The sequence below is a fragment of the Lissotriton helveticus genome, chromosome 11 (genome assembly GCF_964261635.1).
Source record: "Lissotriton helveticus chromosome 11, aLisHel1.1, whole genome shotgun sequence".
In the NCBI taxonomy this organism is placed as follows: Eukaryota; Metazoa; Chordata; class Amphibia; order Caudata; family Salamandridae; genus Lissotriton; species Lissotriton helveticus.
In genome coordinates this window covers 1,132,406,432-1,132,419,275 of record NC_136072.1, presented here as the reverse complement: position 1 = coordinate 1,132,419,275, position 12,844 = coordinate 1,132,406,432, and positions in this window count along the sequence as shown.

Below are 12,844 nucleotides of genomic sequence, written 5' to 3'. Positions count from 1 at the left end.
TTGACATTTCTAAAACAAAGTTACAGACGTTTACATTTTAATTTTTAAAGAATTCTCGTATAAAAGGTATAAAAAGTATGTAAAAGTGTTTTGAGGTTTGTAAAGCTATTTTAGAATATGTGCACATTTGTTTTAAAATGGATAGAATTTACCTACAAAACTATCGTTTTTGAAAATGTGCTGATCTCCAGTAAATGACTGTACACCCTATTCGTTAAAAAAGGGCATACAAATATGCAGAATTGTACTAAAGTATAAATATACAGCAAATGCAAATAAGAGTTGAGGAGTTTATTAAAACGTATGGAGAATTATTTCCAATGTACATTCAAATCTTTAAATCTTGCAAAGGGTTATTTTATAAATTGTACAGATTTTTTCAAAACAAAAAGAAAGATTAAAAAAATAATTGTTCAGAATTCGTTGTGAAATTCACAAAATGTGTTAAAAGGTGACTAAAATGTATTTGTTCAAGGTTAAAACCCGTTAATATAAAGCATATAATTTTTCTAAAATTAACAGAATAATTTAGACCATTTGCACAATTATGTATGCTTTATTATAATTAAGTAAATATGTGTGTAGAATTCTGTAAAACATTCAGGATTTGTAGCAACAGTTTCATAATGTGCTATTAGAACGTGAAAAAGTCGTTGTTGCATGTTTGCACTGAATTATTGTGAAATGTGGGGGGAATTATTTTATGACATTTGTGGAACTCATTTACAAGACACACATAATTCTAATAAAAAAAGAACGGATAATTAGTTAATGTGCAGATTCTTTTAAAAAGGGTACGAAATCAAATCAAAATGTGTGCAACATTTTATGAAATCGTATTTTGATGTTTTGATAAAGGGGCATTAAATTCACAGAGCAGTGTTTTGTTATTTAATGTTTATTTTTTACACGTTTATAGGTATGTTCATTTTGTTTCTTTTATTGTCTCGTTGTTAAATGTTGTAATTGACTTGTTTTTTTAAATTTTTTTAATCATTACTAACCAATGACCTTCAAGCCACATTGGAGTGTTTTATGAAGACGCAAGACTTTTGCTGGTTTGCTTAACATGAGCAAAAACTACATTTCCCATGATCCTACTGGAAAAGAAGCATCGCAATTAACGAAAACACGGCTTGGATACTCAGCTGTGCTAATTAGCAGCCCCTCGGCACCTAACAAGCCGTTTTCGGCTTCTACGAAAGTGTTAACGAGTAGAGGCAATAAACCTACCGCCGGTCCCAGAAAAATACAAAACGACACCGCAAGACCAGACTTATTTAAATGTCGGAGACTTGTCCGGTTGCATCGAGTTTTAATATAAGGACTTTTGAGAGGTGCCAAACATTTGTATACACTCAGTAGTATCACACAACAAATATAATGCGACTCTGAAATAGGTTCATACTGTGGAAATAGGCAACACGGTATTCAGTGTTTACACAAATCGAACGCGACCCTTGTTTTATCTGTATAATACATTGTGCACTCAAAACACACAACAAACCAAATACAGTGCTAACAAGGGCAACAAGCATCAGCACAGTCAATTGGTCAGGTCCTGCAGGTTGCTGTAGTCATTTCAGATTCTTTATTGCAGGCTAATGCTGCAAAAACGAAAAAAGAAGATATGTCACCCCTTAAGTGTGGCAGCTATATGCAAGCATATAGCTTTGCAATTATTGGCCCAAAGAAAATATACCCTTGGATTTCAATTCCTGGAACCTGAAAACATAATTTAAAGACACAAGGATGTCCACAAAAAAAAAGCTAGAGAATGGAAAAAAGCACTGGCAAAGTAAAGTATTGACCCACATTCCCTAGCACTGAACTGTGCTTTTTAGGAGGAAGTGCACACGTGGTCGGGTAAATGGAAGAGCGCTAATGGCTGAAGGGAGATGACCCAATGCTATGGACTTAATGCTATAGAGGGGGGAAGAAAAATGGGAATGCCGTTGAACAAACAAGTGGAAGAAAAGGGTTGACCCAAAGTCCCTCTCTGGATGGATACTTGTATATATTCTTTACTTTTTTTATTATTACATGATACTGGCGCGACAGCTACCATTTTAAGTTTGTCTCAGGCCAAACTTAAGAATAACTACATGAAAGGCACAAAGGACATCCTAGGTTCTGGGCAATGTAGGTACTACGGGGCATATTAACAAGGGCTTTATCTCCGCTTTTTTGGCTTAAAAAGCCAAAAAAGCGGGGATAAAAGATCGCCCTATTAACAAGAGGGTGCCAGCATGAATAATCGCATGTCAGCACCCTTTTTCCCGACGCCTCCCTTTGCATCTCTAATGAGATACAAAGTGGGCATTTGCATTTCGCCAAACTCTAACGTCTGCTAAAATCCTGACTTAGCTATCCCCAACATAGGGGAGGGTTATGCTGATACGACCACAGGGTCGTATCAGCAAGGATATCTTCGTTTTGCAGGGAACATCGCTGGAAAACCAGCGATGTTCCCTGCAAAACAGCGATTTCCCCGCTATCGCCGGAATTTTTATCGCCCTGGGGAAATGCATTGTTAATAACGCACTACCAGGGCGCTAAATTCCAGTGATGTACAGCGATAAATAAAAAAGCGCTAAGCGTGCTTTGCGTTATTTATCGCCATCCCTAGATAATATGCCCCAAAGTTCAGGTTGCAAAAAGTGGTGTAAAAAGTGTTTTCAAATTGCACATAATTATGGCCAAGTTACGCAGCGCAGCACAGCAAGCCATCTTGCAGCGCTGGACTGTGTGACAGGGAAAGGACAGGAATGTTCCATATTTAAGTCAATACGGTGCATTCCTGCCTTTTCCCCTGCACTGGTGCCCCAACTCAGTCACCCTTGCACTATGGTGCAAGGATGCCTTTGTTGTGCAGGAAGGGGCACCTTCCTTCACAAAAACAATCCCCTGAGGCTTTTCCCTCTTTCTATGAGTACTGCAAAATGCAGCACACATAGGAAGAGGGAAAAACGAGGAGAAATAAACATATTTCTCCTCGTTACGCCTCGCCTGAAGAGGCGTAGGTTTATGGCGCATTACCAGGTCTACCACTTATGGTAGACCTTGGAACACCCATGCAACGCCCATGGAAATCCCTCCCAGGTGCAGAGTAATGCATGCAGCAGTATGCTCTGCGTTTCTCGATATTTATGAAGCCATTCAGGCGCACGCAAGGTGGCCTTGCGTGGCTACAAAAATCTCATTATTAATTTGCATCGCTCTTGCGCCACGTTGCGTGGGTCAAGAGCAATGCAAAGTGGCTCGTAAATATGCCCTTGACATTTTACGACCTGTCAATGATTTGCAACCAATGTTCTACAGGGTCACAGGCAAAATCAATGACCTGCCTAATGAATATTAATTACCCAGGTCACTATTTATGACCCCCTTTGATTGACTACAAACACAGGGGTGGGGCCTGCAAGGAACTGTAGAATACCATCCCTGTGTTTTCATTGCCAAATGGGAAAACCTTTGTTTAAGTCCACATTCCTTAAAGGAACCGGTGATGTTACTTGAAAAAAAAACCTGTTTGGGAAAATCAGGCAGTTGTCCCTTTGACCACTTGCCTGTTCCCCTGAGGTTGCCTCACATCATTCACAAAGAGGAAGGTATCCCAAGGGTACACCTTCTCTTTTATGAGTAAATAACCACCTCCTTTAACCCCTCCCATGCTCGTGATGGAACCGTTCCGTCACGAGCCTCGGGTGGGCTGTGCTGGTGACAGAACGGTTCCGTCAAGGCCCGCTTGCCGCGCCTGCGTGGCGTGAATTCCGCACCTGCGCTGAAGGTTCTATTAGGCGGGCGGGGCCGTGACGGAACCATTCCGTCATAAGCACAGCTCACCCGCGAGCCGTGACTGAGAGGTTCCGTCACGAGCACGGGACCGCCGTGCGGCCCCGCCTCCCCCGTAGTGCTGCGGCGGAATAGCCGCCGCAGCGAAGGGGTTAATGTATCGGTATCTGATAAAGGATTTGCAAGTTGCAACCCATTGATATCTGCCCTAATGAATTGCAATGAGAAGGGGATGACCCTTCTTAATTGTGATTTTGTGATTAATTATAGGTCGCTAAGCCCATTTAGTAAATCAAAAAAACTTTTCTGACTCGCAAAATGGGTGAAATATATACCTAAAAGCCATTTTACAGTTGAAAATAGCTTTGTACATCTGGCGATTAATCCACACATTTCAGTTCAGTTTCATTACAAATAACCTTTTGGCCAAGGGTGTTTTATTTCAGAGACAATACAAAGGTGGTTTAAACAACGTGCTAAAATCAAACCAATAGATTTAAAAGGTAAGAAAAAGACTAGGGGTCAGAGGTACGACACTTTTTTGTGCTCGCACACGGGAGATCGGCCCGTTTGCGACCGCAAAAAAGGGTAATGGCATGTACGAACGCTATTAGGAAGGGGCGTCCCTTCCTAATAGCGAAGCTCACTGCCATGCACTATTGTTTTGCGACCGCATTTGTAGTTTACCACCTACTTCAAGTAGACCCCTTCCCTTTTGTGAGTGTGTGAGAAAATAGTTTTTAAGAGCAGGCAGTGGGCCCATGGACCACTGCCTGCCCTTAAAAAATGAAACTGAAAAGTTTAATTTTTCTTTTTTTTAAATGCATCCCGTTTTCCTTTAAGAAAAACGGGCTGCATTTGAAAAAAGAAAAACTGCTTTATGTAAAGAGCAGTCCCATACATGTTGGTCTGCTGACCCCAACAGGCCGCCATCCCTGTGAGTGCTAGCCATTACCAATGGGGTCGCAAATTGCGCTTGCTTCATAAATATTGACGAGGCAAGCAGTTTGCGACCCCATTATGGATCGCTAACAGTGTCTGGAACATTTAAAAACATTATTAGAAATATAAAAAAAAACACAGTTGGTTGTTTTGGATAGTGAGGTAGTGAGCAGTTCCGACCATGAATGGTTACACAGCCGCTGAATCCACGTCCCTGTGCTGCTAGAAAGGGAACATGTTTTTAGTATGACTAGGCAGGCCTTTCTGGCCTTGGGGAGGGTATGTTTTTGAACAAACCAGGGCTAACTCCCTGATAAATCGCAGTATATTTGTAGATAGTCAAAAGGGGGCCCACTGTGGATGTTTTTACTTAGGATGATGGCCTCAATATCCCCAGAGTATTCAATATTTTCACTCTCTTCATGTGGCCTATCCTGCAGCCAAAGTTCTTTCTTGTTTCTCATGCTTCATTGAGGAAGAGGACCACTCTTGGTCTGGGGTTTGGCCTCCCTAAAGGAAAAAAATTTCTTCATCTGAACTGTGGGACTGTCTTTTGTTACTTTTTTCTTCTCATCTTTAGAGCAGATCCAGGTGAGTTGTTCTGACTCCCATTGGGTGGGTGCTGGACACATCTTCAAACACTTCCACCTTCTTCCTAGTGTTTTTTTTCTAGTATATCTTCATTTCTTGCAGTCGTGCTCACAAAGAGCCTCTTTTCTTCTGTTGAGTGCATATATGGTTGTGATTGTCTCCCTAGGCAAAAACTAATCCGAATGCTGTGCTATATGGGGCATGGTACCAGAATATGATAACTAAAATATCACATACCATAAACGTTGGGTCAGATTTATGAGATAGTCACGCAGTGAAGCGCAGCTAGTCACCTTGCTGCGCTGTCCTGCCTTTTTCCTAGGGCTGGTGCCCTTTTCACAGCCTAGCGCCAAGGCAGGCATGCAGAATTGTTTTTGTGCAGGCAGGGTTACCTGCCTGCACAAAATCAATCCTGAGAGGCATTTGCTTCCTTCTATGTGTGATGTAGAACGTAGCACACATAGAAAGAGGAAGTAACAAGGAGAAATAAAGATATTTTTCTTTGTTATGCCTCTCCTGGGAAGGCGCATTTCCAGGTTTACTAGATCTGGTACACCTAGGAATGCGTCCAAAACCATGGGGGGTTCGTGGGAACGCCCATGCAACGCCCATGAAATGCCTCACTAGCGCAGAGTAAGGCAACGCAGTGATTTGCGCTGCTTTGCTTTACTCCATATTTATGGAGCCACTCAAGGCCACACACAGGCCCCAAACAATCGCACTGGCTTCACGGGACGTTTACTTTGGTCTTCTGCACAGTCAACGGCCCGGAGTGGCGCTGACTCTTCTCAGGCCTGGGTAGGGAAGAAGGCTCTGGCTAGCCCCTGGAGTACTGGCCCATGGGGGAGTCCTTGTCCCAGGGCATCCAACCAGGCTTCACATAACTCTAGACTGGGAGGCCTTTGAACTGGTTGGCCCAGAGCTGTCATGGCTGCAGCCATGGTCCTGGATCAGGCCCCAGCCATTCCTGTGGGATTCATGGAGATCCCACTGCGGTTCTGCTTGAGCTTGACGCTCCCAGGGAGTACAAGTCGACTGTTTCCGACAGTCCAGGGTCACTCTGTGGTGGGTAGGGAAGGTGATGTTGGTTAATGCCCTGGCCCATGGCATTCACATGGGCTTCACAGATCACTCGATGGAGCTTCTTCGAGCGGGTCACGTCCAGTCACTTACTGGGACTGCCAGCCCAATCCGTCGGCCTAGATACCCAGTGGTGATATTAGCCTTCCTGGAACTCAGGCCTGGATACCCGAAGGAGGTTAAGTCCCTTGCACCCTGTCGGCCTATCAAGAATTTCATTCTTCCTTAACAATCAAACCCCACAAAGTAGGTGCTTAAGGAACCCAGGGGGAGTGGTAAGTCACCATGGGCCTGCCGCAACTTGGAATGGGACCCAGTCAGAGATTTTCACCCTGCTAGAGCTGCACAGGGGAGAACGGTGCATGCTGGCAGAACCCTGCGCATGCCTCTTTGGGACATCACAGGATGACTTTCACTATACTAATTCAACACTAATCCTCTATGGGTCCCGGAGTAGCGTGCTACTCGCCGAAAAAGCGCTTTGACACCTCGTCAGGGGTAGTAAGTGCTATACAAATGCAATTACAATACAATACATATGGGACATCGGTTTAGGGGTCCGTGCCCAGGGCCAGACCTGAGCTCTGATTGGTACTTGTAGAGCTTTCGCCCCTGCAGGAACTAAGGAGCCCTCCCTGGGCCTACGGAACTCTGTTCTGGGTCCTTTTGGACACCAAGAATTGGTGAATGAACCCAGGCAACCACACCCCAGGCCACAGTAGAACTCTGACTAGTCTAAGACCCAGTCATTCAAGGGAGAGCCAGGAAATTGAAATACCCCCCCACTTGAAACATGCCACTAATCACACTGAGCACGTAAAGCGAGCAAACCCGACCTACCTCCGAAGACTTCTTTTCTCTCTTTCATCCTTCTTCCATCCATTTCTTCATGTTTCCATCTATTCATTCATCCTTCTGTTCATCCCTTCATCTTGCCTTCCTACCCAACCCAGTCCAACCGTACTTTTTCCAATAATTCATCCTTCTATCCCTTTACCCTTAACTTGTTCATCATTTGACTCTAGCACTAACCTTTTACACCTCACATCCATCCATCCTTTCACCTTTCCATCCATTCAGTCATCTTTCCATCCTACCTTTCATCATTTTTCTTTCCTTTTCTGTTTCCTTTCTTCTTGTCATCCTTACTTCCTCCTCCATTCCTATACCCCCTTTCTATCTACGCATCTTTTTCGTCCATCCTTATATTCTTTCATACCTTTCTTTTTCACACTCTCTTTTTCTATTAGTCCATCTCTGTGTTTTTCGTTTCCAAATGATTTCTCTTTCTACGTGTCCTTTTCCATACGTGCCAGACACTCTTTTATGGTAGTTCCTAACAATCATATTAATTTTCAGACAGGAGAGGCCATTAAACAAGTAATTCATGTTTAAGTGGGATCTAGTTCACCAGCCCATCAGGCTTACTGGCAGCCCCCCGCTCGAGCTGCTAGAGCAGGGGGTTCCCCACGCCTCTGCAGTCAGTGCTTTGCACCCCTCCTGAGGAGGAAACGCCTAACCTGACCTGAAGAACTGCATCTTGGGGTAGCTTCTGGCACTAATGGCCAGCCTTGAGCCTGATGCAGCCCTGACTGCTCCTGGATCAGAGCTCTTCACACTGCTAGAGTAGGGAAGCCTGGTTTCTCCTAGAAGGACACCTTCCTGGGCACTTTGACACACCACGGGCTGACGAATGGAGCCGGTTCAGGGGGACACACTCGGGCCAGGTAATCCCCCAGCCTGTGGACATGAGTCCTGGGTTCCTGTGGAGACTCTGTTGGAGGGTGCCTGGTGCCTAGACCCAGAGCCTGTGCCCCTGCACCCCAGATCTGCCACAGCTCTGACTTCCCACCCAGCCAGAGTAGGAGAACCAGCCCTGCATCCGTGGAACTCTGTCCACTGTAATTTGGGGCACCAAAGGTCAGTGCCCAGAGCCTGAGACCAGGAACCCTGCTTGGAGGCCCAGCTCGAGTTCAGAGTGGGGAACTGGTGAGAGATTCCCACGGTGCCGGAGTAGGGGAGCCCACACTTTGCCCGTGGAGCTCTACCCTGGGTACTTTGGTACACCAATGGTTGGAGCCCAGAACCTGGGAAAAGGGACCCTGTCCAGAAGTCCAGCTGGAAGTCTTAGTGGGGACCTGTTCAGAGCTACCCACCCTGCCAGACCAGCAGACCCTGTGCCACACCTGCAGAACCCAGTCCTGGGTACTTTGGGACAGCTTAGACGGCAGACCGAACCCCAAGACCATGGGTCTGCTCCATGCCAACCTAAGGAGCTCCTAGTCATCAGTCTTCACAGCTGTCCACCACAAAGTGGTCCTTAAGGCACTCTACATCTTGTGCATCCCAAAGTCACCCTTGCCACGCCTATTTGACTGGGGACCGGATCCACTTTTTATGGAGGTTCCTCTAAGCCCACCCATAGCAATCAAGGGCAAAGTGACTGATCTTTTTTGTATTCTGTAGCCTGAGTGACGGAAGGGGATGTTTGAGCAAATGTATCTGGTGTCCTAAGCACTTTAGAGAGCACGCGTTGTTACAGAGCTACAGTGATGCTTGCACAAAAGAGTGCAAGAAAGCATTGCTAACAGCACACAATACATATTTTTAAAACAAACCAATAAATACCAAGTCAGAATATACACATAAATGCATTACCTAAGTAACCTCAGAGGGGAGGAAGTAGATAAAGATGACAGACTATCCGATATGGCAATGACCTTGATTTGAACCATCAAGGGCAACCACTGGAACACGGATACCCAGGTGACCTGGAGTCACCTGTTCATTCCACCATACAGCCCACTCTGCCTCTGATGCAGCTCAGGAGGTCTCACATTCCAGGGGTCCACAAGGATGAGATTTGAAAAACTTGGCCTAAAAAAAACCAAGCATTGGTAACACCAGTGGGTCTGGTGTTAGCTGCCAGCATTTTCACTTTGTCAATGCTTGTTTGTTTGTCATGTTTTGTTGCCATACTTTATTGAATCTGTCTGAAAAAAAACCGAAATATTTTTTGGTCTCAAAAAGTACACTTTGCCTTAACCACATCGCTGCGGCGGCTACTACGCCGCATCGCTAATGGGGCGGGGGGCCGCGCGGCGGGTGTATGCTGGTGACAGAACCGCTCCGTCACCAGCCGCGGTTGAGCTGTGCTCATGACGGAGCGGTTCCGCCATGGCCCCACCCGCTTAATAGAATGCGCCGCGCAGGCGCGAAATCAGCGCCGCGCAGGTGCGTCGGGCGGGCCATGACGGAATCGCTCCGTCATCAGCACAGCGCCACCGCGGCTAATGACGGAGCGGTTCTGTCATCAGCATGGAACCGGTTAACAGTCCCTGGCACTGAAGGTACCAACATTTTAGGTTTATAATTTATTTACTGGTTTTCCAACATAAAAATAACATTTATCTATCCCCAACTCCCCCTCCCCCGATGGTCTCCTCCTCCTCCTTCCCCCCTGTGACCTCCCTGATAGTTTGTATTAACTAGGAATTCTTCTAAAGGAGCCACAGGTGGGTGGTCCGTGAGTCTTAGGAGTCACAGATATTTAGGGCATGTGAGCTCCCTGAATTCAGACGAGAGCTGCGCTAGGAGTGGCTTAAAAAAATGTCGGAAAAAGAGGCTCCTTGATTCGTTAGGGAAAGGGAGATGCGCTTCATGCCCAGGACGTTCCACATTCGATGCAGCCACCTCAGGTGTGTCGGAAGGTGGGCGGATCCCCAGTGTGTAAGAATATTTTTTAGGGCCACTCCCAGTGCCTGTCCCATCTGGTGGCCTCTGTGTGATTTTAGAGGGAATGTCAAGGGGGTTGGGTAGGCCCAGAAGGATGTAGGCTGGAAATCTAGGAACCTGTTGTGAGAAAGTGCCATCTTTCTTGCATGGTATGCCCCCACTTTTTGCTGAATTGCTGATGTGCTTTGACTGAGTGTGCCCTGGACTCCTGCCAATCAGGTACCCAGGACCTGTGTTCCTTCCCTAAATCTGCATTGAAGCCGAAACCCAATTGGCATCTCTGGCCACATTTAAATCCCTGGTAAATGGTACCCTAGGTACCCAGGACACTGCGACCAGAGAAGGCCCCTAAGGGCTGCAGCACGTATTGTGCCACCCTTAGAGGCCCTGTACCCTGACACACTTTGCAGGCTGAGTGTCTTATTGCAGAACAAAACAAAGAGTCAATATGGCACACATCCCTGTGTGCCATGCCCACAAACACACTGCCCTGGTATCCCTCAGTCACCCCTCTAGCTGGGTGCCCTTTGCCAGTGGTGTGGGTACAAGTGCATGAGGCCTGAACCCCTACAGTACCCAGGTCCATTCCTCGGCACTGTAAGTGCAGTGCTGCCATTAAGAGTATAGGGTGCTGGGAGGTTTTCATTACGAAGTCCAGAGCACCATAACGGTTACACTGAAGACTGAGAAGTTTGGTATCAAACTTCTCAGCACATTAAACCCACACTGATGCCAGTGTGGGATTTAATGTAACATACACGACAGAGGGCAACTTAGAGTTGCCCCCTGGAACTAACCCATAGCCCGCATCCTGACTGAGAGGCTGTTTAGGCTGCCACCCAGCAGACATGTTGCTGGACCCCTGGGTAGAGAGCCATCCACTCTCATGGGCTTGCAACAATGCACATCCTGGGCGAGGTGCTAGGCCGCCTCCCCCAGGATGGGCAAGGGAAGCTTCAAAGGCATGCCGCCTTTGTTAGCCTCCCCAGACCACTTGCTGTACTCAGCAACTGGTCCCCACCGGTTTTGACCCCACTCTGGCGGGAAGACCGGCGGGAAAACCCAAGTGAGGAAAGGGGGTGTGCCAGCCTCTGCCAACCCCACCCCTCAGGTGGGGGAGGCGAGGTGAAGCACAACTCCGGGCTCTCGCCATCTTGAGGATGGGAAGCCCTACCCAGTCAGGACTAGGCTCCTGCCCCTCCCACTGGAGAATGGCAGAATAGGGGGTGTACTCACCCCAGGAAAGGGACCCATTGGTCGCTGACCTGTCCCTACCTGTAACGACACAAAATTTGGTATTTAGGAGCACCCAGAACATTCCTTCCTCAGATCCCGATTCCGAAACTACAAAGAAGAACAAGAAGAAAGAAGACCTGCCGTGCAGCTGCTAACAAGAGGACGACACCAACTGACTTGGCCCCAGCCCTACAGGCCTGTCGACCCTCGAACTTGCTCCTGCTAAAACCCAGCGTCTCCAGTGGTCAGCAACCTCAAAAACCCCGGAGGACCTGACTGCCTTGCTCAACTAAAGACTGGGACTCTCACGTGCAGTGGTTTTGCTCAAATATCTACAACCCCTGGTGCCAGCTAGGAACCACAAATCTAGCACACTCTGCACCCGCTGAGCCCGGCCCGTGCCCGAGTGAACCAAGACTACAAGGACGTCCCCCCGCCGACTGTGACTAAGAATCCAGCACCCAAGGACCCTCCTCGATGCTCCTGACGCCGCCTGCAGCCTCAACACCAGGGACCCCTGCAACCGCGACCAGCAGAGGGTAAGAATTCCCAACGCCTAAAGACACCCCTGCACCCCACGCCCCACGGCCCCCTGTGCCCAACTCCTGGGTGTCTACCCAACCTACAACTTCCCAACTTACCCCTCGAAGTGGTGGTCGCACCTGAAGAATCTCGGTCCACGAGCCTGCAGCCTTTGATCGTCTCGCAGCTTTCCCATTGAAATCCATTGGGCGCCCGAAGGCCCAAAAGCACCCTGCACCCAACCGCCCCAGTGCCACCTGATGTGCACCAACTGTTCTGTTCTACTTCCCCGCCAGGAAGCCGCTTTGGTCGCAGTGCGCTTTATTAAGAACTTTCTTCTTCATTCACTTGCCCTGAGTGAGTGACCAGGAGCTTGGCTCGCACAGCCACGCGGCTTGTGTGCTAGCAGCTACCAACCAAAGGCCCCCTGCCCGCCAGAGGCTAACATTGGGCCTACTCACTCTGCGCTCGGCTGCCCCTGTGCCGCTGCGGGTGTAACTACGATACCAACCTGAACCTGGGAGACCCCTGAGTCTTGCCCCAGAACCTTAACTCTGCCAGACGCGTACTTACCTGAAAGCCGATAACTTACATTTTCTCCATAGCGTAACATTGACTGGTTTTCACTTGGAAATTCTTTTAAGTGTTGAGTTTTGAAATTTTGAAATATTCAATAAAAATCATCCGATCAACGAAAACGAAATTACTCACCTGTGACCAGGAGAGATGCCAGTGCTGGATTCAGGTACCCAGCACTGACCCGAAAAAGTAATTACAACTGTGATTTTCTGATGACCTGATTTTCTTCCGTAGGATAGCATTGCATTGTTTTTACTAGAAATTCTTCAAAGTGTCGATTTTTGCAACTTTTAAATATTCCTTAAAAATCGCCTGTTTTATAAAAACTATTTCTTTCAACTGTTTACAGGAGATGCACCAGGGC